Source organism: Hydra viridissima, unplaced genomic scaffold (assembly GCF_058129835.1).
Source record: "Hydra viridissima isolate aposymbiotic clone 2 unplaced genomic scaffold, HvirCarnegie_v1 scaffold_14, whole genome shotgun sequence".
NCBI lineage: Eukaryota > Metazoa > Cnidaria > Hydrozoa > Anthoathecata > Hydridae > Hydra > Hydra viridissima.
Genome location: NW_028324313.1, coordinates 5,785,001 through 5,812,255, shown reverse-complemented (window position 1 = coordinate 5,812,255; position 27,255 = coordinate 5,785,001). Strand labels below are relative to the sequence as shown.

The 27,255-nt window shown below is 38.0% G+C and overlaps 1 protein-coding gene and 1 long non-coding RNA gene across 2 annotated transcripts in view; one reads left to right on the top strand and one right to left on the bottom strand.

Annotated features, from left to right (window-relative positions):
- Positions 1-18,421: 18,421 nt before the first annotated feature.
- Positions 18,422-19,594, bottom strand: LOC149879050 (uncharacterized). The gene is made up of 2 exons (XR_016446947.1): positions 19,437-19,594; positions 18,422-18,684 (listed from the first exon to the last, which is right to left on the bottom strand). It is a non-coding gene; the product is annotated as an uncharacterized LOC149879050 (long non-coding RNA).
- A 4,756-nt stretch (positions 19,595-24,350) lies between these two features.
- Positions 24,351-27,255, top strand: part of LOC149879049 (uncharacterized) — a 25,136-nt gene continuing 22,231 nt past the window's right edge. The window contains exon 1 of the transcript XR_016447108.1: positions 24,351-24,468. The gene's annotated coding sequence lies outside the window, so the exon portion shown is untranslated. The remainder of the gene's footprint in view (positions 24,469-27,255) is intronic.

The following is a 27,255-nucleotide window of genomic DNA, read 5'->3' as shown; positions in this document are numbered from 1 at the left end:
TGATTGTCTTTGTCATTTTCGTGCTCAGCCTGATAGGTTACAACAGAATATGTCCAAAGGCTCCAAGAAATCTCGGTGAAAGGCTCCAATTTGACGAAATAATCACAGAATTGACATTACAAGCAAATTCTAAGCATTTCTGTGCATTTGTCGCAAAAATCGGTACTTACCACTGAATTGCTTGATGCCCTTGGGCATTTTTTTGCTCAGCCTGACAGGATACAACAAAATATGGCCAAGGGATACAATGGGAGTCGGTGAAAGCCTCGAATTTGGCCACATTTGGCCCAAATTTCGACGTTTTGTATGGAAATTGAGCCAAAAACGGGGTTTTGTCGCCAAATGCGGTACTTGCCAGCCTCTCTGTTGATTGTCTTTGTCATTTTCGTGCTCAGCCTGACAGGATACAACAAAATAGGGCCAAGGGATCCAAGAGGAGTCGGTGAAAGCCTCGAATTTGGCTACATTTGGCCCAAATTTCGACGTTTTTGTATGGAAATTGAGCCAAAAACGGGGTTTTGTCGCCAAATCCGGTGTTTGCCAGCCTCTCTGTTGATTGTCTTTGTCATTTTCGTGCTCAGCCTGATAGGTTACAACAGAATATGTCCAAAGGCTCCAAGAAATCTCGGTGAAAGGCTCCAATTTGACGAAATAATCACAGAATTGACATTACAAGCAAATTCTAAGCATTTCTGTGCATTTGTCGCAAAAATCGGTACTTACCACTGAATTGCTTGATGCCCTTGGGCATTTTTTTGCTCAGCCTGACAGGATACAACAAAATATGGCCAAGGGATACAATGGGAGTCGGTGAAAGCCTCGAATTTGGCCACATTTGGCCCAAATTTCGACGTTTTGTATGGAAATTGAGCCAAAAACGGGGTTTTGTCGCCAAATGCGGTACTTGCCAGCCTCTCTGTTGATTGTCTTTGTCATTTTCGTGCTCAGCCTGACAGGATACAACAAAATAGGGCCTAGGGATCCAAGAGGAGTCGGTGAAAGTCTCGAATTTGGCCACATTTGGCCCAAATTTCGACGTTTTTGTATGGAAATTGAGCCAAAAACGGGGTTTTGTCGCCAAATCCGGTGTTTGCCAGCCTCTCTGTTGATTGTCTTTGTCATTTTCGTGCTCAGCCTGATAGGTTACAACAGAATATGTCCAAAGGCTCCAAGAAATCTCGGTGAAAGGCTCCAATTTGACGAAATAATCACAGAATTGACATTACAAGCAAATTCTAAGCATTTCTGTGCATTTGTCGCAAAAATCGGTACTTACCACTGAATTGCTTGATGCCCTTGGGCATTTTTTTGCTCAGCCTGACAGGATACAACAAAATATGGCCAAGGGATACAATGGGAGTCGGTGAAAGCCTCGAATTCGGACACATTTGGCCCAAATTTCGACGTTTTGTATGGAAATTGAGCCAAAAACGGGGTTTTGTCGCCAAATGCGGTACTTGCCAGCCTCTCTGTTGATTGTCTTTGTCATTTTCGTGCTCAGCCTGACAGGATACAACAAAATAGGGCCAAGGGATCCAAGAGGAGTCGGTGAAAGCCTCGAATTTGGCCACATTTGGCCCAAATTTCGACGTTTTTGTATGGAAATTGAGCCAAAAACGGGGTTTTGTCGCCAAATCCGGTGTTTGCCAGCCTCTCTGTTGATTGTCTTTGTCATTTTCGTGCTCAGCCTGATAGGTTACAACAGAATATGTCCAAAGGCTCCAAGAAATCTCGGTGAAAGGCTCCAATTTGACGAAATAATCACAGAATTGACATTACAAGCAAATTCTAAGCATTTCTGTGCATTTGTCGCAAAAATCGGTACTTACCACTGAATTGCTTGATGCCCTTGGGCATTTTTTTGCTCAGCCTGACAGGATACAACAAAATATGGCCAAGGGATACAATGGGAGTCGGTGAAAGCCTCGAATTCGGCCACATTTGGCCCAAATTTCGACGTTTTGTATGGAAATTGAGCCAAAAACGGGGTTTTGTCGCCAAATGCGGTACTTGCCAGCCTCTCTGTTGATTGTCTTTGTCATTTTCGTGCTCAGCCTGACAGGATACAACAAAATAGGGCCAAGGGATCCAAGAGGAGTCGGTGAAAGCCTCGAATTTGGCCACATTTGGCCCAAATTTCGACGTTTTTGTATGGAAATTGAGCCAAAAACGGGGTTTTGTCGCCAAATCCGGTGTTTGCCAGCCTCTCTGTTGATTGTCTTTGTCATTTTCGTGCTCAGCCTGATAGGTTACAACAGAATATGTCCAAAGGCTCCAAGAAATCTCGGTGAAAGGCTCCAATTTGACGAAATAATCACAGAATTGACATTACAAGCAAATTCTAAGCATTTCTGTGCATTTGTCGCAAAAATCGGTACTTACCACTGAATTGCTTGATGCCCTTGGGCATTTTTTTGCTCAGCCTGACAGGATACAACAAAATATGGCCAAGGGATACAATGGGAGTCGGTGAAAGCCTCGAATTTGGCCACATTTGGCCCAAATTTCGACGTTTTGTATGGAAATTGAGCCAAAAACGGGGTTTTGTCGCCAAATGCGGTACTTGCCAGCCTCTCTGTTGATTGTCTTTGTCATTTTCGTGCTCAGCCTGACAGGATACAACAAAATAGGGCCAAGGGATCCAAGAGGAGTCGGTGAAAGCCTCGAATTTGGCTACATTTGGCCCAAATTTCGACGTTTTTGTATGGAAATTGAGCCAAAAACGGGGTTTTGTCGCCAAATCCGGTGTTTGCCAGCCTCTCTGTTGATTGTCTTTGTCATTTTCGTGCTCAGCCTGATAGGTTACAACAGAATATGTCCAAAGGCTCCAAGAAATCTCGGTGAAAGGCTCCAATTTGACGAAATAATCACAGAATTGACATTACAAGCAAATTCTAAGCATTTCTGTGCATTTGTCGCAAAAATCGGTACTTACCACTGAATTGCTTGATGCCCTTGGGCATTTTTTTGCTCAGCCTGACAGGATACAACAAAATATGGCCAAGGGATACAATGGGAGTCGGTGAAAGCCTCGAATTCGGCCACATTTGGCCCAAATTTCGACGTTTTGTATGGAAATTGAGCCAAAAACGGGGTTTTGTCGCCAAATGCGGTACTTGCCAGCCTCTCTGTTGATTGTCTTTGTCATTTTCGTGCTCAGCCTGACAGGATACAACAAAATAGGGCCAAGGGATCCAAGAGGAGTCGGTGAAAGCCTCGAATTTGGCCACATTTGGCCCAAATTTCGACGTTTTTGTATGGAAATTGAGCCAAAAACGGGGTTTTGTCGCCAAATCCGGTGTTTGCCAGCCTCTCTGTTGATTGTCTTTGTCATTTTCGTGCTCAGCCTGATAGGTTACAACAGAATATGTCCAAAGGCTCCAAGAAATCTCGGTGAAAGGCTCCAATTTGACGAAATAATCACAGAATTGACATTACAAGCAAATTCTAAGCATTTCTGTGCATTTGTCGCAAAAATCGGTACTTACCACTGAATTGCTTGATGCCCTTGGGCATTTTTTTGCTCAGCCTGACAGGATACAACAAAATATGGCCAAGGGATACAATGGGAGTCGGTGAAAGCCTCGAATTTGGCCACATTTGGCCCAAATTTCGACGTTTTGTATGGAAATTGAGCCAAAAACGGGGTTTTGTCGCCAAATGCGGTACTTGCCAGCCTCTCTGTTGATTGTCTTTGTCATTTTCGTGCTCAGCCTGACAGGATACAACAAAATAGGGCCAAGGGATCCAAGAGGAGTCGGTGAAAGCCTCGAATTTGGCCACATTTGGCCCAAATTTCGACGTTTTTGTATGGAAATTGAGCCAAAAACGGGGTTTTGTCGCCAAATCCGGTGTTTGCCAGCCTCTCTGTTGATTGTCTTTGTCATTTTCGTGCTCAGCCTGATAGGTTACAACAGAATATGTCCAAAGGCTCCAAGAAATCTCGGTGAAAGGCTCCAATTTGACGAAATAATCACAGAATTGACATTACAAGCAAATTCTAAGCATTTCTGTGCATTTGTCGCAAAAATCGGTACTTACCACTGAATTGCTTGATGCCCTTGGGCATTTTTTTGCTCAGCCTGACAGGATACAACAAAATATGGCCAAGGGATACAATGGGAGTCGGTGAAAGGCTCGAATTCGGCCACATTTGGCCCAAATTTCGACGTTTTGTATGGAAATTGAGCCAAAAACGGGGTTTTGTCGCCAAATGCGGTACTTGCCAGCCTCTCTGTTGATTGTCTTTGTCATTTTCGTGCTCAGCCTGACAGGATACAACAAAATAGGGCCAAGGGATCCAAGAGGAGTCGGTGAAAGCCTCGAATTTGGCCACATTTGGCCCAAATTTCGACGTTTTTGTATGGAAATTGAGCCAAAAACGGGGTTTTGTCGCCAAATCCGGTGTTTGCCAGCCTCTCTGTTGATTGTCTTTGTCATTTTCGTGCTCAGCCTGATAGGTTACAACAGAATATGTCCAAAGGCTCCAAGAAATCTCGGTGAAAGGCTCCAATTTGACGAAATAATCACAGAATTGACATTACAAGCAAATTCTAAGCATTTCTGTGCATTTGTCGCAAAAATCGGTACTTACCACTGAATTGCTTGATGCCCTTGGGCATTTTTTTGCTCAGCCTGACAGGATACAACAAAATATGGCCAAGGGATACAATGGGAGTCGGTGAAAGCCTCGAATTTGGCCACATTTGGCCCAAATTTCGACGTTTTGTATGGAAATTGAGCCAAAAACGGGGTTTTGTCGCCAAATGCGGTACTTGCCAGCCTCTCTGTTGATTGTCTTTGTCATTTTCGTGCTCAGCCTGACAGGATACAACAAAATAGGGCCAAGGGATCCAAGAGGAGTCGGTGAAAGCCTCGAATTTGGCCACATTTGGCCCAAATTTCGACGTTTTTGTATGGAAATTGAGCCAAAAACGGGGTTTTGTCGCCAAATCCGGTGTTTGCCAGCCTCTCTGTTGATTGTCTTTGTCATTTTCGTGCTCAGCCTGATAGGTTACAACAGAATATGTCCAAAGGCTCCAAGAAATCTCGGTGAAAGGCTCCAATTTGACGAAATAATCACAGAATTGACATTACAAGCAAATTCTAAGCATTTCTGTGCATTTGTCGCAAAAATCGGTACTTACCACTGAATTGCTTGATGCCCTTGGGCATTTTTTTGCTCAGCCTGACAGGATACAACAAAATATGGCCAAGGGATACAATGGGAGTCGGTGAAAGCCTCGAATTCGGCCACATTTGGCCCAAATTTCGACGTTTTGTATGGAAATTGAGCCAAAAACGGGGTTTTGTCGCCAAATGCGGTACTTGCCAGCCTCTCTGTTGATTGTCTTTGTCATTTTCGTGCTCAGCCTGACAGGATACAACAAAATAGGGCCTAGGGATCCAAGAGGAGTCGGTGAAAGTTTCGAATTTGGCCACATTTGGCCCAAATTTCGACGTTTTTGTATGGAAATTGAGCCAAAAACGGGGTTTTGTCGCCAAATCCGGTGTTTGCCAGCCTCTCTGTTGATTGTCTTTGTCATTTTCGTGCTCAGCCTGATAGGTTACAACAGAATATGTCCAAAGGCTCCAAGAAATCTCGGTGAAAGGCTCCAATTTGACGAAATAATCACAGAATTGACATTACAAGCAAATTCTAAGCATTTCTGTGCATTTGTCGCAAAAATCGGTACTTACCACTGAATTGCTTGATGCCCTTGGGCATTTTTTTGCTCAGCCTGACAGGATACAACAAAATATGGCCAAGGGATACAATGGGAGTCGGTGAAAGCCTCGAATTTGGCCACATTTGGCCCAAATTTCGACGTTTTGTATGGAAATTGAGCCAAAAACGGGGTTTTGTCGCCAAATGCGGTACTTGCCAGCCTCTCTGTTGATTGTCTTTGTCATTTTCGTGCTCAGCCTGACAGGATACAACAAAATAGGGCCAAGGGATCCAAGAGGAGTCGGTGAAAGCCTCGAATTTGGCCACATTTGGCCCAAATTTCGACGTTTTTGTATGGAAATTGAGCCAAAAACGGGGTTTTGTCGCCAAATCCGGTGTTTGCCAGCCTCTCTGTTGATTGTCTTTGTCATTTTCGTGCTCAGCCTGATAGGTTACAACAGAATATGTCCAAAGGCTCCAAGAAATCTCGGTGAAAGGCTCCAATTTGACGAAATAATCACAGAATTGACATTACAAGCAAATTCTAAGCATTTCTGTGCATTTGTCGCAAAAATCGGTACTTACCACTGAATTGCTTGATGCCCTTGGGCATTTTTTTGCTCAGCCTGACAGGATACAACAAAATATGGCCAAGGGATACAATGGGAGTCGGTGAAAGCCTCGAATTTGGCCACATTTGGCCCAAATTTCGACGTTTTGTATGGAAATTGAGCCAAAAACGGGGTTTTGTCGCCAAATGCGGTACTTGCCAGCCTCTCTGTTGATTGTCTTTGTCATTTTCGTGCTCAGCCTGACAGGATACAACAAAATAGGGCCAAGGGATCCAAGAGGAGTCGGTGAAAGCCTCGAATTTGGCCACATTTGGCCCAAATTTCGACGTTTTTGTATGGAAATTGAGCCAAAAACGGGGTTTTGTCGCCAAATCCGGTGTTTGCCAGCCTCTCTGTTGATTGTCTTTGTCATTTTCGTGCTCAGCCTGATAGGTTACAACAGAATATGTCCAAAGGCTCCAAGAAATCTCGGTGAAAGGCTCCAATTTGACGAAATAATCACAGAATTGACATTACAAGCAAATTCTAAGCATTTCTGTACATTTGTCGCAAAAATCGGTACTTACCACTGAATTGCTTGATGCCCTTGGGCATTTTTTTGCTCAGCCTGACAGGATACAACAAAATATGGCCAAGGGATACAATGGGAGTCGGTGAAAGCCTCGAATTTGGCCACATTTGGCCCAAATTTCGACGTTTTGTATGGAAATTGAGCCAAAAACGGGGTTTTGTCGCCAAATGCGGTACTTGCCAGCCTCTCTGTTGATTGTCTTTGTCATTTTCGTGCTCAGCCTGACAGGATACAACAAAATAGGGCCAAGGGATCCAAGAGGAGTCGGTGAAAGCCTCGAATTTGGCCACATTTGGCCCAAATTTCGACATTTTGTATGGAAATTGAGCCAAAAACGGGGTTTTGTCGCCAAATCCGGTGTTTGCCAGCCTCTCTGTTGATTGTCTTTGTCATTTTCGTGCTCAGCCTGATAGGTTACAACAGAATATGTCCAAAGGCTCCAAGAAATCTCGGTGAAAGGCTCCAATTTGACGAAATAATCACAGAATTGACATTACAAGCAAATTCTAAGCATTTCTGTGCATTTGTCGCAAAAATCGGTACTTACCACTGAATTGCTTGATGCCCTTGGGCATTTTTTTGCTCAGCCTGACAGGATACAACAAAATATGGCCAAGGGATACAATGGGAGTCGGTGAAAGCCTCGAATTCGGCCACATTTGGCCCAAATTTCGACGTTTTGTATGGAAATTGAGCCAAAAACGGGGTTTTGTCGCCAAATGCGGTACTTGCCAGCCTCTCTGTTGATTGTCTTTGTCATTTTCGTGCTCAGCCTGACAGGATACAACAAAATAGGGCCTAGGGATCCAAGAGGAGTCGGTGAAAGTTTCGAATTTGGCCACATTTGGCCCAAATTTCGACGTTTTTGTATGGAAATTGAGCCAAAAACGGGGTTTTGTCGCCAAATCCGGTGTTTGCCAGCCTCTCTGTTGATTGTCTTTGTCATTTTCGTGCTCAGCCTGATAGGTTACAACAGAATATGTCCAAAGGCTCCAAGAAATCTCGGTGAAAGGCTCCAATTTGACGAAATAATCACAGAATTGACATTACAAGCAAATTCTAAGCATTTCTGTGCATTTGTCGCAAAAATCGGTACTTACCACTGAATTGCTTGATGCCCTTGGGCATTTTTTTGCTCAGCCTGACAGGATACAACAAAATATGGCCAAGGGATACAATGGGAGTCGGTGAAAGCCTCGAATTCGGCCACATTTGGCCCAAATTTCGACGTTTTGTATGGAAATTGAGCCAAAAACGGGGTTTTGTCGCCAAATGCGGTACTTGCCAGCCTCTCTGTTGATTGTCTTTGTCATTTTCGTGCTCAGCCTGACAGGATACAACAAAATAGGGCCTAGGGATCCAAGAGGAGTCGGTGAAAGTTTCGAATTTGGCCACATCTGGCCCAAATTTCGACGTTTTTGTATGGAAATTGAGCCAAAAACGGGGTTTTGTCGCCAAATCCGGTGTTTGCCAGCCTCTCTGTTGATTGTCTTTGTCATTTTCGTGCTCAGCCTGATAGGTTACAACAGAATATGTCCAAAGGCTCCAAGAAATCTCGGTGAAAGGCTCCAATTTGACGAAATAATCACAGAATTGACATTACAAGCAAATTCTAAGCATTTCTGTGCATTTGTCGCAAAAATCGGTACTTACCACTGAATTGCTTGATGCCCTTGGGCATTTTTTTGCTCAGCCTGACAGGATACAACAAAATATGGCCAAGGGATACAATGGGAGTCGGTGAAAGCCTCGAATTTGGCCACATTTGGCCCAAATTTCGACGTTTTGTATGGAAATTGAGCCAAAAACGGGGTTTTGTCGCCAAATGCGGTACTTGCCAGCCTCTCTGTTGATTGTCTTTGTCATTTTCGTGCTCAGCCTGACAGGATACAACAAAATAGGGCCAAGGGATCCAAGAGGAGTCGGTGAAAGCCTCGAATTTGGCCACATTTGGCCCAAATTTCGACGTTTTTGTATGGAAATTGAGCCAAAAACGGGGTTTTGTCGCCAAATCCGGTGTTTGCCAGCCTCTCTGTTGATTGTCTTTGTCATTTTCGTGCTCAGCCTGATAGGTTACAACAGAATATGTCCAAAGGCTCCAAGAAATCTCGGTGAAAGGCTCCAATTTGACGAAATAATCACAGAATTGACATTACAAGCAAATTCTAAGCATTTCTGTGCATTTGTCGCAAAAATCGGTACTTACCACTGAATTGCTTGATGCCCTTGGGCATTTTTTTGCTCAGCCTGACAGGATACAACAAAATATGGCCAAGGGATACAATGGGAGTCGGTGAAAGCCTCGAATTTGGCCACATTTGGCCCAAATTTCGACGTTTTGTATGGAAATTGAGCCAAAAACGGGGTTTTGTCGCCAAATGCGGTACTTGCCAGCCTCTCTGTTGATTGTCTTTGTCATTTTCGTGCTCAGCCTGACAGGATACAACAAAATAGGGCCAAGGGATCCAAGAGGAGTCGGTGAAAGCCTCGAATTTGGCCACATTTGGCCCAAATTTCGACGTTTTTGTATGGAAATTGAGCCAAAAACGGGGTTTTGTCGCCAAATCCGGTGTTTGCCAGCCTCTCTGTTGATTGTCTTTGTCATTTTCGTGCTCAGCCTGATAGGTTACAACAGAATATGTCCAAAGGCTCCAAGAAATCTCGGTGAAAGGCTCCAATTTGACGAAATAATCACAGAATTGACATTACAAGCAAATTCTAAGCATTTCTGTGCATTTGTCGCAAAAATCGGTACTTACCACTGAATTGCTTGATGCCCTTGGGCATTTTTTTGCTCAGCCTGACAGGATACAACAAAATATGGCCAAGGGATACAATGGGAGTCGGTGAAAGCCTCGAATTTGGCCACATTTGGCCCAAATTTCGACGTTTTGTATGGAAATTGAGCCAAAAACGGGGTTTTGTCGCCAAATGCGGTACTTGCCAGCCTCTCTGTTGATTGTCTTTGTCATTTTCGTGCTCAGCCTGACAGGATACAACAAAATAGGGCCAAGGGATCCAAGAGGAGTCGGTGAAAGCCTCGAATTTGGCCACATTTGGCCCAAATTTCGACGTTTTTGTATGGAAATTGAGCCAAAAACGGGGTTTTGTCGCCAAATCCGGTGTTTGCCAGCCTCTCTGTTGATTGTCTTTGTCATTTTCGTGCTCAGCCTGATAGGTTACAACAGAATATGTCCAAAGGCTCCAAGAAATCTCGGTGAAAGGCTCCAATTTGACGAAATAATCACAGAATTGACATTACAAGCAAATTCTAAGCATTTCTGTGCATTTGTCGCAAAAATCGGTACTTACCACTGAATTGCTTGATGCCCTTGGGCATTTTTTTGCTCAGCCTGACAGGATACAACAAAATATGGCCAAGGGATACAATGGGAGTCGGTGAAAGCCTCGAATTAGGCCACATTTGGCCCAAATTTCGACGTTTTGTATGGAAATTGAGCCAAAAACGGGGTTTTGTCGCCAAATGCGGTACTTGCCAGCCTCTCTGTTGATTGTCTTTGTCATTTTCGTGCTCAGCCTGACAGGATACAACAAAATAGGGCCAAGGGATCCAAGAGGAGTCGGTGAAAGCCTCGAATTTGGCCACATTTGGCCCAAATTTCGACGTTTTTGTATGGAAATTGAGCCAAAAACGGGGTTTTGTCGCCAAATCCGGTGTTTGCCAGCCTCTCTGTTGATTGTCTTTGTCATTTTCGTGCTCAGCCTGATAGGTTACAACAGAATATGTCCAAAGGCTCCAAGAAATCTCGGTGAAAGGCTCCAATTTGACGAAATAATCACAGAATTGACATTACAAGCAAATTCTAAGCATTTCTGTGCATTTGTCGCAAAAATCGGTACTTACCACTGAATTGCTTGATGCCCTTGGGCATTTTTTTGCTCAGCCTGACAGGATACAACAAAATATGGCCAAGGGATACAATGGGAGTCGGTGAAAGCCTCGAATTCGGACACATTTGGCCCAAATTTCGACGTTTTGTATGGAAATTGAGCCAAAAACGGGGTTTTGTCGCCAAATGCGGTACTTGCCAGCCTCTCTGTTGATTGTCTTTGTCATTTTCGTGCTCAGCCTGACAGGATACAACAAAATAGGGCCTAGGGATCCAAGAGGAGTCGGTGAAAGTTTCGAATTTGGCCACATTTGGCCCAAATTTCGACGTTTTTGTATGGAAATTGAGCCAAAAACGGGGTTTTGTCGCCAAATCCGGTGTTTGCCAGCCTCTCTGTTGATTGTCTTTGTCATTTTCGTGCTCAGCCTGATAGGTTACAACAGAATATGTCCAAAGGCTCCAAGAAATCTCGGTGAAAGGCTCCAATTTGACGAAATAATCACAGAATTGACATTACAAGCAAATTCTAAGCATTTCTGTGCATTTGTCGCAAAAATCGGTACTTACCACTGAATTGCTTGATGCCCTTGGGCATTTTTTTGCTCAGCCTGACAGGATACAACAAAATATGGCCAAGGGATACAATGGGAGTCGGTGAAAGCCTCGAATTTGGCCACATTTGGCCCAAATTTCGACGTTTTGTATGGAAATTGAGCCAAAAACGGGGTTTTGTCGCCAAATGCGGTACTTGCCAGCCTCTCTGTTGATTGTCTTTGTCATTTTCGTGCTCAGCCTGACAGGATACAACAAAATAGGGCCAAGGGATCCAAGAGGAGTCGGTGAAAGCCTCGAATTTGGCTACATTTGGCCCAAATTTCGACGTTTTTGTATGGAAATTGAGCCAAAAACGGGGTTTTGTCGCCAAATCCGGTGTTTGCCAGCCTCTCTGTTGATTGTCTTTGTCATTTTCGTGCTCAGCCTGATAGGTTACAACAGAATATGTCCAAAGGCTCCAAGAAATCTCGGTGAAAGGCTCCAATTTGACGAAATAATCACAGAATTGACATTACAAGCAAATTCTAAGCATTTCTGTGCATTTGTCGCAAAAATCGGTACTTACCACTGAATTGCTTGATGCCCTTGGGCATTTTTTTGCTCAGCCTGACAGGATACAACAAAATATGGCCAAGGGATACAATGGGAGTCGGTGAAAGCCTCGAATTTGGCCACATTTGGCCCAAATTTCGACGTTTTGTATGGAAATTGAGCCAAAAACGGGGTTTTGTCGCCAAATGCGGTACTTGCCAGCCTCTCTGTTGATTGTCTTTGTCATTTTCGTGCTCAGCCTGACAGGATACAACAAAATAGGGCCAAGGGATCCAAGAGGAGTCGGTGAAAGCCTCGAATTTGGCTACATTTGGCCCAAATTTCGACGTTTTTGTATGGAAATTGAGCCAAAAACGGGGTTTTGTCGCCAAATCCGGTGTTTGCCAGCCTCTCTGTTGATTGTCTTTGTCATTTTCGTGCTCAGCCTGATAGGTTACAACAGAATATGTCCAAAGGCTCCAAGAAATCTCGGTGAAAGGCTCCAATTTGACGAAATAATCACAGAATTGACATTACAAGCAAATTCTAAGCATTTCTGTGCATTTGTCGCAAAAATCGGTACTTACCACTGAATTGCTTGATGCCCTTGGGCATTTTTTTGCTCAGCCTGACAGGATACAACAAAATATGGCCAAGGGATACAATGGGAGTCGGTGAAAGCCTCGAATTTGGCCACATTTGGCCCAAATTTCGACGTTTTGTATGGAAATTGAGCCAAAAACGGGGTTTTGTCGCCAAATGCGGTACTTGCCAGCCTCTCTGTTGATTGTCTTTGTCATTTTCGTGCTCAGCCTGACAGGATACAACAAAATAGGGCCAAGGGATCCAAGAGGAGTCGGTGAAAGCCTCGAATTTGGCCACATTTGGCCCAAATTTCGACGTTTTTGTATGGAAATTGAGCCAAAAACGGGGTTTTGTCGCCAAATCCGGTGTTTGCCAGCCTCTCTGTTGATTGTCTTTGTCATTTTCGTGCTCAGCCTGATAGGTTACAACAGAATATGTCCAAAGGCTCCAAGAAATCTCGGTGAAAGGCTCCAATTTGACGAAATAATCACAGAATTGACATTACAAGCAAATTCTAAGCATTTCTGTGCATTTGTCGCAAAAATCGGTACTTACCACTGAATTGCTTGATGCCCTTGGGCATTTTTTTGCTCAGCCTGACAGGATACAACAAAATATGGCCAAGGGATACAATGGGAGTCGGTGAAAGCCTCGAATTCGGCCACATTTGGCCCAAATTTCGACGTTTTGTATGGAAATTGAGCCAAAAACGGGGTTTTGTCGCCAAATGCGGTACTTGCCAGCCTCTCTGTTGATTGTCTTTGTCATTTTCGTGCTCAGCCTGACAGGATACAACAAAATAGGGCCAAGGGATCCAAGAGGAGTCGGTGAAAGCCTCGAATTTGGCTACATTTGGCCCAAATTTCGACGTTTTTGTATGGAAATTGAGCCAAAAACGGGGTTTTGTCGCCAAATCCGGTGTTTGCCAGCCTCTCTGTTGATTGTCTTTGTCATTTTCGTGCTCAGCCTGATAGGTTACAACAGAATATGTCCAAAGGCTCCAAGAAATCTCGGTGAAAGGCTCCAATTTGACGAAATAATCACAGAATTGACATTACAAGCAAATTCTAAGCATTTCTGTGCATTTGTCGCAAAAATCGGTACTTACCACTGAATTGCTTGATGCCCTTGGGCATTTTTTTGCTCAGCCTGACAGGATACAACAAAATATGGCCAAGGGATACAATGGGAGTCGGTGAAAGGCTCGAATTCGGCCACATTTGGCCCAAATTTCGACGTTTTGTATGGAAATTGAGCCAAAAACGGGGTTTTGTCGCCAAATGCGGTACTTGCCAGCCTCTCTGTTGATTGTCTTTGTCATTTTCGTGCTCAGCCTGACAGGATACAACAAAATAGGGCCAAGGGATCCAAGAGGAGTCGGTGAAAGCCTCGAATTTGGCCACATTTGGCCCAAATTTCGACGTTTTTGTATGGAAATTGAGCCAAAAACGGGGTTTTGTCGCCAAATCCGGTGTTTGCCAGCCTCTCTGTTGATTGTCTTTGTCATTTTCGTGCTCAGCCTGATAGGTTACAACAGAATATGTCCAAAGGCTCCAAGAAATCTCGGTGAAAGGCTCCAATTTGACGAAATAATCACAGAATTGACATTACAAGCAAATTCTAAGCATTTCTGTGCATTTGTCGCAAAAATCGGTACTTACCACTGAATTGCTTGATGCCCTTGGGCATTTTTTTGCTCAGCCTGACAGGATACAACAAAATATGGCCAAGGGATACAATGGGAGTCGGTGAAAGCCTCGAATTTGGCCACATTTGGCCCAAATTTCGACGTTTTGTATGGAAATTGAGCCAAAAACGGGGTTTTGTCGCCAAATGCGGTACTTGCCAGCCTCTCTGTTGATTGTCTTTGTCATTTTCGTGCTCAGCCTGACAGGATACAACAAAATAGGGCCAAGGGATCCAAGAGGAGTCGGTGAAAGCCTCGAATTTGGCCACATTTGGCCCAAATTTCGACGTTTTTGTATGGAAATTGAGCCAAAAACGGGGTTTTGTCGCCAAATCCGGTGTTTGCCAGCCTCTCTGTTGATTGTCTTTGTCATTTTCGTGCTCAGCCTGATAGGTTACAACAGAATATGTCCAAAGGCTCCAAGAAATCTCGGTGAAAGGCTCCAATTTGACGAAATAATCACAGAATTGACATTACAAGCAAATTCTAAGCATTTCTGTGCATTTGTCGCAAAAATCGGTACTTACCACTGAATTGCTTGATGCCCTTGGGCATTTTTTTGCTCAGCCTGACAGGATACAACAAAATATGGCCAAGGGATACAATGGGAGTCGGTGAAAGCCTCGAATTTGGCCACATTTGGCCCAAATTTCGACGTTTTGTATGGAAATTGAGCCAAAAACGGGGTTTTGTCGCCAAATGCGGTACTTGCCAGCCTCTCTGTTGATTGTCTTTGTCATTTTCGTGCTCAGCCTGACAGGATACAACAAAATAGGGCCAAGGGATCCAAGAGGAGTCGGTGAAAGCCTCGAATTTGGCCACATTTGGCCCAAATTTCGACGTTTTTGTATGGAAATTGAGCCAAAAACGGGGTTTTGTCGCCAAATCCGGTGTTTGCCAGCCTCTCTGTTGATTGTCTTTGTCATTTTCGTGCTCAGCCTGATAGGTTACAACAGAATATGTCCAAAGGCTCCAAGAAATCTCGGTGAAAGGCTCCAATTTGACGAAATAATCACAGAATTGACATTACAAGCAAATTCTAAGCATTTCTGTGCATTTGTCGCAAAAATCGGTACTTACCACTGAATTGCTTGATGCCCTTGGGCATTTTTTTGCTCAGCCTGACAGGATACAACAAAATATGGCCAAGGGATACAATGGGAGTCGGTGAAAGCCTCGAATTCGGCCACATTTTGCCCAAATTTCGACGTTTTGTATGGAAATTGAGCCAAAAACGGGGTTTTGTCGCCAAATGCGGTACTTGCCAGCCTCTCTGTTGATTGTCTTTGTCATTTTCGTGCTCAGCCTGACAGGATACAACAAAATAGGGCCTAGGGATCCAAGAGGAGTCGGTGAAAGTTTCGAATTTGGCCACATTTGGCCCAAATTTCGACGTTTTTGTATGGAAATTGAGCCAAAAACGGGGTTTTGTCGCCAAATCCGGTGTTTGCCAGCCTCTCTGTTGATTGTCTTTGTCATTTTCGTGCTCAGCCTGATAGGTTACAACAGAATATGTCCAAAGGCTCCAAGAAATCTCGGTGAAAGGCTCCAATTTGACGAAATAATCACAGAATTGACATTACAAGCAAATTCTAAGCATTTCTGTGCATTTGTCGCAAAAATCGGTACTTACCACTGAATTGCTTGATGCCCTTGGGCATTTTTTTGCTCAGCCTGACAGGATACAACAAAATATGGCCAAGGGATACAATGGGAGTCGGTGAAAGCCTCGAATTCGGCCACATTTGGCCCAAATTTCGACGTTTTGTATGGAAATTGAGCCAAAAACGGGGTTTTGTCGCCAAATGCGGTACTTGCCAGCCTCTCTGTTGATTGTCTTTGTCATTTTCGTGCTCAGCCTGACAGGATACAACAAAATAGGGCCTAGGGATCCAAGAGGAGTCGGTGAAAGTTTCGAATTTGGCCACATTTGGCCCAAATTTCGACGTTTTTGTATGGAAATTGAGCCAAAAACGGGGTTTTGTCGCCAAATCCGGTGTTTGCCAGCCTCTCTGTTGATTGTCTTTGTCATTTTCGTGCTCAGCCTGATAGGTTACAACAGAATATGTCCAAAGGCTCCAAGAAATCTCGGTGAAAGGCTCCAATTTGACGAAATAATCACAGAATTGACATTACAAGCAAATTCTAAGCATTTCTGTGCATTTGTCGCAAAAATCGGTACTTACCACTGAATTGCTTGATGCCCTTGGGCATTTTTTTGCTCAGCCTGACAGGATACAACAAAATATGGCCAAGGGATACAATGGGAGTCGGTGAAAGCCTCGAATTTGGCCACATTTGGCCCAAATTTCGACGTTTTGTATGGAAATTGAGCCAAAAACGGGGTTTTGTCGCCAAATGCGGTACTTGCCAGCCTCTCTGTTGATTGTCTTTGTCATTTTCGTGCTCAGCCTGACAGGATACAACAAAATAGGGCCAAGGGATCCAAGAGGAGTCGGTGAAAGCCTCGAATTTGGCCACATTTGGCCCAAATTTCGACGTTTTTGTATGGAAATTGAGCCAAAAACGGGGTTTTGTCGCCAAATCCGGTGTTTGCCAGCCTCTCTGTTGATTGTCTTTGTCATTTTCGTGCTCAGCCTGATAGGTTACAACAGAATATGTCCAAAGGCTCCAAGAAATCTCGGTGAAAGGCTCCAATTTGACGAAATAATCACAGAATTGACATTACAAGCAAATTCTAAGCATTTCTGTGCATTTGTCGCAAAAATCGGTACTTACCACTGAATTGCTTGATGCCCTTGGGCATTTTTTTGCTCAGCCTGACAGGATACAACAAAATATGGCCAAGGGATACAATGGGAGTCGGTGAAAGCCTCGAATTTGGCCACATTTGGCCCAAATTTCGACGTTTTGTATGGAAATTGAGCCAAAAACGGGGTTTTGTCGCCAAATGCGGTACTTGCCAGCCTCTCTGTTGATTGTCTTTGTCATTTTCGTGCTCAGCCTGACAGGATACAACAAAATAGGGCCAAGGGATCCAAGAGGAGTCGGTGAAAGCCTCGAATTTGGCCACATTTGGCCCAAATTTCGACGTTTTTGTATGGAAATTGAGCCAAAAACGGGGTTTTGTCGCCAAATCCGGTGTTTGCCAGCCTCTCTGTTGATTGTCTTTGTCATTTTCGTGCTCAGCCTGATAGGTTACAACAGAATATGTCCAAAGGCTCCAAGAAATCTCGGTGAAAGGCTCCAATTTGACGAAATAATCACAGAATTGACATTACAAGCAAATTCTAAGCATTTCTGTGCATTTGTCGCAAAAATCGGTACTTACCACTGAATTGCTTGATGCCCTTGGGCATTTTTTTGCTCAGCCTGACAGGATACAACAAAATATGGCCAAGGGATACAATGGGAGTCGGTGAAAGCCTCGAATTTGGCCACATTTGGCCCAAATTTCGACGTTTTGTATGGAAATTGAGCCAAAAACGGGGTTTTGTCGCCAAATGCGGTACTTGCCAGCCTCTCTGTTGATTGTCTTTGTCATTTTCGTGCTCAGCCTGACAGGATACAACAAAATAGGGCCAAGGGATCCAAGAGGAGTCGGTGAAAGCCTCGAATTTGGCCACATTTGGCCCAAATTTCGACATTTTGTAAGGAATTTTCGAGATATCGTTCGTTTGGTTTTGTTTTGAGGATTTAGTTTGTTTTGTAATTTCTTTTCTTCGTATTTTATTTTTGCGGCCACAGTTTTTTGTGATAGATTTATATGATAGACTGTATTTTGGCTTTAAAACCCTCTTGGTAGACCTTTTAAATTTGAGACGTTTGGTCGGTGTTTTGAAGATATCTTATAAGATGTCTGTTTTATCCTTCCTTTATGCTTCTCTGTCAATGCTTAAGTTAACCGATTTTCTTTATGATCTTCTTTTATAACTATGACCAGCTCAATTTTAGGGAAAGAAATCTAATAAAAAATTTATTTATTAACTGTCCTTCACTACTATCAAGCTAATTATAGTACTTTCATTTGATTATATTATACGAACTGTTCGTTTTGATTTTTATAAGATTAAAATATATCATCTATTTGGGTGATAATAGTAAAACACACATTTATTCGTGTCAAATATATATATGTATATATATATATATATATATATATATATATATATATATATATATATATATATATATATATATATATATATATATATATATATGTGTGTGTGTGTGTGTGTGTGTGTTTGTTTGTGTGTGTGTAAAATAGAAATAGTTTACACCCACAATACATATATTATTGAAAGAGAAATTTACTATTATAACTATTCATTATTGGTAGATAATAGGTTTGACACGGAACTGTTTTTACTCTTATATCAGTTAGATTATAGATTATAGAGTTTCATAAATAAAACTGTTAAATAGAAATGCAAAAGCACAAACATCAAACATAGATATTTAAAACATTAAAAAGAAACATTACTTCCATCCTACAAATAGAGTGGACGAAAAATATAAGTATGTATGGCTAAAATGTTAGGAGTGTCTACTAATTTAAACCACATTCGTATTAAACTCCTCAATGTCATGCGTTCAAATACAGTTCATATTCACACATTCTTTTTGAAGTCGTGTATTCTTTAGCTGAACTGATGCTCGAAATGCAATAACAACTCTTTTGATCATGGAAATCTTTACAGCATCTGCAAAAATACATGAGCACTTTTAGCAAGTAAGAAAAATTCAAACGTATAATAAGAAAAACAAAAAAGCAACAACAACTGTTTAAAGATAATCAATGATTACAACATTGAATAACATAAAAGTATTCTAAAACACAATAAAAACAACTAATAACAACAACTTTAATACAAAGAATTTAAAAATTGTAAGGAAAGTGTAACAACAAAATATGATAATCAATTACAAAAATGAAATGTGATCAAAGGAATTTAATGATACAACCACAGTAACTGTAAAATATAACAAAGATAATAAACAACAACAATAATTATAAATATTGCAAAATATATTAGAAATCTTAACTAACATTAGCAACAACAACAAAAACCCTGCCTGAAAAACAGAATAGAAAGACAACATAGAAACATAGAAAACATAACAAAAAAAAAAAAAAAAAAAAGACTTAAAAAAAAACTATTATGTCTAAATGCCGGGGAGGAAGATGGTGAAAGCTCTAGACTTGCAGAAGGCTTCCTTAATTATTACTTTTAAAAATTCTCTTTTATTAAATAGGCTGCACAGCATTACCGAATCATTTTCATAAAGTAAACACAAACACCGTGAGAAAATCGATAAACCATAAACAACATAAACTTTGTAAAGAAATACAAGCACGTCTAAGGCAGATTTTGTACCCCGGTCATTCAAGCTAGCTAAAGCAACTCTGTAAAACAGCCAAACAAAAACTCAACGAATCAAAAACAAAACTAACTCAGTTTACTCCTGGTATTTGCAGATTTTGAAACTTGTATCACAGAAGCCCTTTTTATGTGTATTTTCAAAGCCTGCTAACGTAGGTGTATTTCCCATAAGTAGCTCATTAGGGCAGACCTATTGGTGGAGAATAGGCATTTGTGGCAGAGGCGAACTTCTAAGCTTATTGTTTGCCTTAACCAATAATGCACTAGAAAACGACCCACGTGAGTGTACCAATTTCATTCTATAGACGCTGGATCCGCACAAACCTAGGAATTTTTGACACTCACGTGACCAAAGGGGAGGGGGTTTTATCATGTAAATATTTAACCACCTCTCTCTACCCCTCTCGCTCCCTCTCACCCCTCTTACTACAGGCCTATTCGTCGTGCAACCGGAATTTTTTGTGCAGGCCTATTTCTTTACGGTTGTAGAGAATTAGTTGTTTAGATTTGTTTTTAAAAGAAAATCCAATGTTGTCTATTATATATTGTGAATTATTCTTACATGGTGTAATGAAAACAAACTTGCATAATTCAAACGTGGAGTTTTAGAATTCATTTAAAGCAAATAATATATATTTTTTAATTTTAGATTAAGTTTTTATACCGTGCCAAAAAAATGTTGTGTGTATGCTTGTCACAATAATTATCAAAATGAATATATATATATATATATATATATATATATATATATATATATATATATATATATATATATATATATATATATATATATATATATATATATATATATATATATATATATATATATATATATATATATATATAGATGAAGCTAGTAAAGAATCAGTGCATCAATTTCCAAGTGATAATGTTGAGCGTGAAAGATGGATAAAAGCCATTCCAATCTCTAATTTAGTTGTTACCAATAATACTGTTATCTGTGAGTTACACTGGCCTCCATGTTTTGAAACATTTACAGTGCGTGGAGGAAAACGTCAATCAAAAAATTGCTCCATCTGTTTGGCTGGGAGTACCCTTGTCTCAAATTCCAACTGCTGTTCCAACTCAAAGAGCTACCATAATATCTTTAAGTGGCATTCGAAATACATTATATGATGAGTTAGTAAAAATCTTAGCTTAGAAACATTTCATAATGGAATGAAGCGTAATGTTTCTATTTTAACAATCAATCTATTGATAACTGTTGACACCTGGTCTAAGTTTGATAAGATACTTGACTTTTAAGTTGAAAATGATAATAAAAAAGAAGCAATATTGCAACATATTTCATTTATGGGACAAAAAAATAATTGGAGATAAATATTATACATCAAATATAGTTATATGCTCATTTTGCATATTTTTTATCATCAGGAGATATTAGGCCAGAAGGATAAATTTAATTTCATTCTATGGACACAAGATCCACAACATTCTGACATTTTTTTAATATTGTCATTATTTTTATGTCTTAAAGTTCATTTTAATTTTATTATTTATCACTTACTGTTGTTAATAGTTTTATCAAGCTCTGGTTTTTTTTTTTTGTTGTTGTTATTTTTACTTGTTCTTCTATATTATTTTTTTCATCTGTTTCAGTTGTTAAAATTTCTTTTTTTTTCATATATACAGTTACTATGCTTTTTTTTTGTTGATACAGGACCTTTGTTACTATTTGTGTTAGTTAAGGTTTCTATTTTACTTCGTAATATTTTAAATTATTGTTGTTGTTTATTATCTTTGTTACACTTTTAAGCTAATGTGGTTATGTTATTAAATTCCTCTTATCACTTATCATTTTTGTAATTTATTATTACTTTTCTTGTTTATTGCTTTTGTAAACTTTTAAAATTCTTTGTATTAGTGTTACTGTTATTTGTTTTTTTTATTGCGTTTTAGAATCCTTTTTTGTTATTCAATGTTGTAATTATTAATTATCTTTAAATATAGTTGTTGTTGTTGTTTTGTTTTTTTTGTTTGGATTGTGATGGATTAAAAATTCCAACAGATATTTCTTGCCAATAGACATTTTAAAGTTATTTTGTGAACATTTTTAAATTGAGCTTGCATTTTTTTGTAAATTTTTTTATTCAAGTTTGAGTGTTTTTCATCATAATTATAACTATCATGATAAAATCTACTTTATTGCTATTGCTTAACATTCTAAAATAATAATATATTATTTTAATAATAGTATGCTATCATTTAACAGTTTAGTTTTATTTTTTAATTTATTGATAATTTATTATGAAAAATTTTTATAACTGTTATGAGTGAATGAGGTATCAGATGGTACGAATTATATGATGCATCATGTGGTCATTTTTTTTTAAAAAAAAAGAAAAGTTTAGCATGTAAATAATATTTATGTTATGACAAAGTTGCTTATAATTATTATCAAATAATATTTGTGTGCACTTTTTTCATCTTATCAAGCAATTCATGTGTATATGTTTGAAGCGGAAATAAGTAAGTGAATTATTTTTTAAAAAAAGAAAATTAAAGTAAACAACATTCTCTTATAAATTTTTAAATTCATTTTAAAAATAATTGCATTTAGCGTTTTAAGGTGTCATGGGGCCCAAAAGAATATTTGTGTGTTTTGTGGTGCAGTAAAAAAATATCTAGCATCAAACTTTACATTGCCTTCACAAATATACATAGACTGTAGAAATGGACATATACTGTTTATATTCATTAGCAATGATGAATCACACAACTCAATAAGCTTTAGGGCTTCAAGATTTATAAAAGTCATATTAAACTTCTTGTTAGAGAATCAAAATATGGGCTTGCAATTTTTTAAGAGGTTCTAAACATTTTATTGACTTTTACAATGAGCCTTTCTTGTGTCAAATAACAGTATTGTCAGCAACACATTCATTTCAGTCAACCACAAATTCAAGAAACACTATTTCATCTTTGCCAGATAACGCATCTCCTAAACATATAAGTGTTTTATCTTTATCTGATTCAAGACCACTATTCAGACTAAGAGCTGACCAGCTGTCTCCTAGAACAAAAGTCGTAAAATGACAGTTTAGTATTTTGGCAAATGATATTACTACCAAAATATGAAAGCATAGAGAGGATGTGAAGGTGTTAAGGGAAAATGTTAAACTAAGGGCAAGATTTAAACGTCTCAATGAGGCTATTGCTCACAAAAACAAGATAATAAAAAGTTTGAGAAATAAATAAAAACTCTAACATTTAAAGTTCGTTGTAAAAACACAGTATGCTGACAATTATTTTTCTTATTTTTATTGTGGTAATGTTTTTGTATTTCCTTGGTATAATATTGTTATTTTTATAACTTTTGTTATAATTGTTACTCTTTTTTTATTATTATTGTTACTTTTTTATACATGATGTATATTTTTATTATTATTGTTTTTTGTTATTCTTATTATTACTATTTTTGTTCTTATTCTTATTTTTGTTAATGTTATTCTTGTTCTTATTGTTATTTCTATTCTTATTGTTATTATTATTCTGTTTTTCTATTTTTAAAATTTTCCTCATTATTCGTTGTTATAATTAATTTTCTTTTAATTTATTTTATTACTTATTTATATTTTCATTTAAACTATTCCTATTATTATAATTTTTCTTCTTATCATTTTTGTTAATATTCATGTTTTTACAGTTGTAATTTTTATTATTTTTGTTATTGTATTGTTATTTGTAATACTATTCCTTTTATTATTATTGTTATTTTTATTAATAGTGAATTTATATTGTCTTTATTCTTCATTTTTTTAAAATTGTAATTATAATTTAATTTTCTTTTTGTTTTTGTTATTATTGCAATTATAATTATCACTTTTATTGTTGCTTTTTTTTTTCTTCATATTTTTTTTTAACTAAATTTGCTCTTCATATTGTTATTCTTTTTTATTGTTCTTATTATTATTCTCATTGTTGTTATTATACTTATTATTATTCTTCCTCATTTTTTTGGTCATATTTTGTAACTGTTATATTTTCTTTTTGTTGTTATTATGATTATTATTGTTATGATTATCTTTCTTTTTTGTTACAATTATTTTTAATTTTATTTTGTTTTTATTAAATATGTTCTTACTGTTATTCTTTTTATTTGTCCTTTTGTTTATATTCCTCTTACTGTTAATATACCTATTGTTATTTTTGTTCCTCTTTTTTTTGTTGTATATTTTTTAATTGTTATTTTTCTTTTTATGGTTATTATAATAATTATTGTTATAGTTGTTATTTTATATGTCATCATTATTTGCGTTATCATTATTCCTGTTATTTTTGTTTTTCTTATTTTCATTATTATAATTACTATTTAAATTTTCATCATTATTTTTGTTATTATTCATTTCATTATTTTCTATTTTTTATTATCATTATTATTCTTATTGTTACTGTCCTTGTTATCATTTTTTTCACTCTTTTTGTTATTAATTTTTTTATATTTGTTTTTTATTGTTTTATTATTATCATTATTTTTATAATTCTTGTTATCCTTACTACTCCTTTTATTTTTGTTGTTGCTTACATTTACATTTTGTATATTTTTATTGTTGTTTTTGGTAACAGCTAGTTTATCATCTGATTCCTAATTTCAGGTGATTTTTGATGACTTTTTTTTTTTTTTTTTTCTTCATTGTCCATTACAATAAGTCTGTTTCATTATGATTTAGTATGCAAGTAGTTTACTCATAAAATATTTCTATTAGATAAAGTAGAAAGGATTTAAATTTTTATTAGAAAAAGTAGAAAGGATTTAAAGTAGAAAAGATTTTAATTTTTAAATCGTTTATATTTTGTTTGTTTTAGTTTTTCTTTTAGCAGTTTTATTTTTGTTATATTATTTTTTAGAAGGAAGATAGGGGTATAGATGTTATTTAAAGTTATACTAATACTATTTCCATAAAGTGGTTATTACTACTTTAAAATTTCTGTGATGCTATTAACTATATTTGTTCTTTTTTAGAAAATTTAGAAAAACAAATTAAAATTTTGTGCCAACACTGACATGGCATGTCACATGTTAATGTATGTAAAGGTTAAATTTTGTTATGAGGATTACAGTTCTTATGAAAAAAAAAGAAGGTAAAGAGTATTGTTTGTAAATGTATATTTTGTATCTTTTTAAATTTTCTCGCGTCATTTTTAAAGTTTTTGTTTGCACAAATTTATCGTTTGCATATATGCTTTTTTGATATGTATGTGTATGTGGTAATAAGTGCTTTATAGTTGTTTTATCAATGTGTTTTTATAATAATGTAAAGTGTTTTTTTATTGTTTGTGTATGTGTTAATGTGTTTTATAATTGTTTTAAAAATGTGTTTAAGTATGTATATAAGGTATATATTTAACCTTACATACATATTTAAACACATTTATTGTGCTTATGGTTGGTACATATGTTTATATTATATTGTTTCCATGTTTTCAAAGTGCTGTGACTTGGTACACATCTATCTGAAAATCAGTTAGTGTATTTTAGAGAAGGAGCAGAATGGCTTTAGATCATGCAGCTCAACGTAATACGCACCTAGCGGCATGATTTAAGTTAAACAGTGAAAATGAAAGAGCACATTGCTATTCGTATGTAGACATTCCTTATCACTTTATATTTAATGATAAACATTGTAAATGGAAGGTTAGACAAAGGGGTGGTAATAAGGTGGTAGTAAGAATGTATAAAGTTGATCCAACTGGAGAATTGCTTTTTCTTAGACTGTTACTTTTGCAAGCAAAGGGAGCAACGTCTTGGGAGGATGTGTGTACTGTTAATAGTATAGTCCTTGAAACGCTTTGAAAGGTTTGTTGCAAGATGACACTGAATAGCATAATACTCTTTCTGAGGCAGTTTTAACACGTATGCCAAAGCAAATTAGACAGTTGTTTTCAATTATTTTGACCTTTTGTGAACCTGACAATCCTTTACATCTCTGGAATGCATACAAAGCTTTTCTGATAGAAGATTTCATTCACTGCTCAGTCCCACTTCTAATAGCTGAACAAGCTACTCTTCATCAAATTGAAACGATTATGAAAATGCTGGCTGATTACAATCTGCCTGTTATTGATGAGTTTATAGGCTTAAATCTAGAAAATTTTGATGAAAATGTTCAACAATCTATCGACAAAGCCAATCGCATGAGACTGCTGCTTAATGTCAATCAGTTAAATGTATGTAATGCTATCTTTGCTGCACTGAATGAGCAACCAAGTGTAGAAAATCAACATTCTAGATTGTTTTTCATGGATGGAGAGCTGGTAGTGGAAAAACCTTTACTTATAATTATTTGATTGCTGAAACCATAAGTAGGGGCTTTAAATCTGCTACAGCTGCATGGACTGGCATAGCAGCAACTCTTCTTACAAATGTATCTACATTGCATGGCTTATTAAAATTCCTGTTCCAATATTGGATAATAGCACATGTAATGTAACTCGTAACTCTATACACGGGCATTTTTTAAGACAAGTTAGTTTGTTTTTGCTTGATGAAAAATCCATGATACCTAAACATGCCTTAAATGCAATTGATAGGTTGTTAAAAGATATTTGCAACAACAACTTTCCGTTCAGAGGAAAAATCATTCTTTTTGGTGGTGACTTTAGGCAAATTCTTCCTGTTGTGAAAAGAGGACAACCAGCTGAAATAGTAGAATCGTGTATAAAATGTTCTTTGCATTGGCAATGGGTGCAGAAGTTTGCATTAACTAAAAATGTGGGAGTACAAGATGGGGAAGGTGAATTTTCCCAATGGTTACTAAAACTTGAGAATGAAACAATACCTGTCAAAGAGGAGGATCCTTCTAAAGGATGCATTGAAATAACAAATCAGTGCATTATTAGAGAAAATGAATCGATTGTTGAAAAGATTTTTGGAGATGCTGATCAAAATGATTAAACGCGTGATTTTAACATCAACTAATGTTGATTCATTATCAATCAATAAAGAAGTGCTTGAATGTCTGCCAGGTGAGGTCAAAATTTATTTAAGTGCTGATCAAATTGATACTGATGACCTTAATGAAAGAAATGACTTTCCTGTTGAGTTTTTGAACAGCTTAACTCCTTCAGGTATGCCACCTCATTGAAATTGAAAACTGGTTGTGTATTTATGCTACTTAGAAATTTAGATCTCAAAGCTTGGTTATGCAATACTACTCGAATGAAAGTTTGTGCTCTTCAAAGTAGTTATATTGATACAGAGGGTTTGACAGGTGTTTCTGGTGGTAAACAGGTTTTTGTTTCTCGAATTCAGATGGCTCCATCAGATTCTAATTTACCTTTTGTTCTGACACGTTGTCAGTTTCCTGTCAACGATTGGCTTATTCAATGACAATTAATAAAAGTCAAGGTCAAACATTTGATAGAGTTGGGGTATATCTCAAAAAACCGTGTTTCTCTCATGGTCAACTATATGTTGCATGTTCAAGAACTAGAGCATTTAATAGTTTGTTTTTCAAAATTGATAAACATCTCATTCAAGGTATGGTAGGTGAAAAGTGTTACTTAAATAATGTTATATTTTCTAATGTTCTTAATTTATAGTCTTTAGTTTTTTATTTCGAAAACTTACTGTTTGTAGGTTTTGAGCACATTTTGTATGTATAACTTTATTTATTTGTTTAATTTTTTTTTTTTTTCATAGTTTTTGATAAATATATCTGTCATTTAATATTGTTATAAAATGTGTTTATATATGTGCTTATATAAAACCATAATTGTTTATAGTTGTATATATGTTTAAATTATGTTGTTTCCATGTTTTCAAAGTGGTGTGACTTGGCATTATGTTGAGCAAGATTGATAACCTTGCCAGCCAAGCGATGTACTTATAGCAGAGGTCTGACTTGGCAGCATTTAGTGCCAGGCGAT